The following is a 2360-nucleotide window of genomic DNA, read 5'->3' on the forward strand; positions in this document are numbered from 1 at the left end:
ACTCGCCAAGTCGGTTGCTTACTCCTCGACCCGGATCTCGCTTGGACTCACCGAGTCCCTCCTTGGACTCGCCGAGTCTCCCCTTAAAATTGGGGTTTTCTTTCTTTTCTTGGCTTTCCAAACTTTGGGTGTTACAACTCTCTACCACTTAAACTAAAATTCGTCCTCGAAGTTTGCTACGATCCACCGACTGCGATCTGCCTCCAATACCCCACCGTTCATTCTAACACCAACTGCCTACCTTCGCTGGCCTTCCGCTCAGTTATTCAGACCAATGTCAATCCTTACAGATAATAATCTCGGGTCCATCCTGACCCTGAACATTCTAGAAATGTAACTCACTCAACCGACAATTTTTCTGATAATCTCCAAGTACTGCACTAACCCCGTAGGGGTTCACCCCTTCTTTCCTTGCACGATTTCCTTGCCTTCCCAAGGCGATGCTCCATAACCACCTATCTCCTCCGCCACTGTGAAGACCCTTTCTCCACCAAATCTATTACTCCCACTATTCCCAGTACGGGTCATCGGCGCCAGTATCCACTGGGGATTCTTTCTACTACCATTCAGTGTCGCGCACCCGACGAAAAACTGACTGAATCCTACCATACGCTGCATACTCGCACTGCTACTGACTGAAAATTCTGCTATTCCATATCTTGCTTCTGGATGAACTAAGACCACCCTGGTCCCTACCGACCTATCAATATCTGCATTACCGGCTCTCATCGATCGCAGACTCATCACAACCACTAGTTGCTCCCAGCGACATTCGAAGAAACTTCCGCCACCTATGCTGCTCAATCTATTCCACTATGCTGGCACTACAATTTCCTGGGATCCCCGATCCCCTCATCTAGACACTAAGATCCTTCCCAGGTCCTACCTGTGCTGCTAAAACTCACGGGCCTCGCCCACGGGTCTCACCCAACCATACTACTGAGCAACCCTGCTCTAGGTCTCACCTATACTGCTCTTCTCATACGGGCCTCGCCCACGGGTCTCACCCGACTATATCCTAGAGCGGCCTCTCACAAGGTCTCACCTCTCAAGGGCTATACAGGCAACTCCTTACCATTCTCACCCATTCCCGATCCCTATCTGAATGCTAGGAAATAACGGCCTCGCCCCGACTCTGCCAACGAAGCTACTATGGAATGCTACGGCTGCCCCGTAGTCTGACAACACTTCCCACCACTGACTGCTAGTGAATGCTACGGCCGCCCCGAAGTCTTACATCACTTTCCACAATTGACTATTACTGAAGAAAGCCGAGGCTGTCCCACGACTTTTCCATGCTCTACACGCTGCTTCTGCCACTGACTGCTAACACGAAAGCATCCCATGCTAACTGACATCAAGATATCCATTCCGACTCACACGAGTCTCACAGGCGACCCTTTACCGGAATCCATACCACATACTCCCCATTACCATTTACACGCACGGACTGATGGGGAGTTTCTCAATCTCCCAACCCTGAACTACTCAATCCATCAAACGCTGAACTACTTCTTTTCCTTCTCATAAATCACGTACTCGTTCTGGATTTGCGTGCTCTTACTCTTGTACACTCGGAGGATTCTCCCCCACTTCGATCCTGCTTACACCTCGATGCTCAATAAAGAGAAATCCCAATCCTTGCTACCATTCCATAATCAATCCGCTGAGGAATCCTAAGCTTACCATAGCTAGGGATCTAACCTGTCCATTCTAAAACCTATACGGCTCCGAACTAGCGAGACATACCGAGTCCTTCCAAGGCATGCTACAGTTAATGCACCCTAAGTAACCTTCTCTAATAGAACTCATCCCTTAATCACTATCCAAATATCCAAGGTATGCAGATGGCATATAACTCGATCACAATCAACCCGCTCAAAAATAAAATACTCATACAGATAATGATGCAGAACCATAACAATATAACATCATGCACAAACAGAAGAACTGAAAACGGAAATCGCATACCTGCAACGTCCGGTGCTGCTCGCATCTCCAAGGTAGCCATCTGAAAAGCCCTGTCTCCAACCGCAGGCGCCTCCGCACGGCCCTGACGGCCGTCTGTGATCCTCAAGATTGCAGGGGCAGGTGCCATCACCCGTCCTGCTGAAAACAAACTGGGGCACTGAGCCTTCTTGTGGCCCCACTGATTACAGTGAAAACATATCAAGTCTAATCCCTGAGTGGTGGTAACAGTACAATCCTTGCTAAAATGACCAGTCCGACCGCACCTGAAGCAACCCGACTCACCACCACTACCACTCCTGCACGCGCCCCCGTGCGCCCTGCCACACTTTCCGCATCGACTGCGGTCCTGATAATCCCTCGATCTTGAATCCGATCCCTTGGGCCTTTTG

This window comes from Lactuca saligna, chromosome 9, assembly GCF_052625555.1.
Source record: "Lactuca saligna cultivar CGN05327 chromosome 9, ASM5262555v1, whole genome shotgun sequence".
In the NCBI taxonomy this organism is placed as follows: Eukaryota; Viridiplantae; Streptophyta; class Magnoliopsida; order Asterales; family Asteraceae; genus Lactuca; species Lactuca saligna.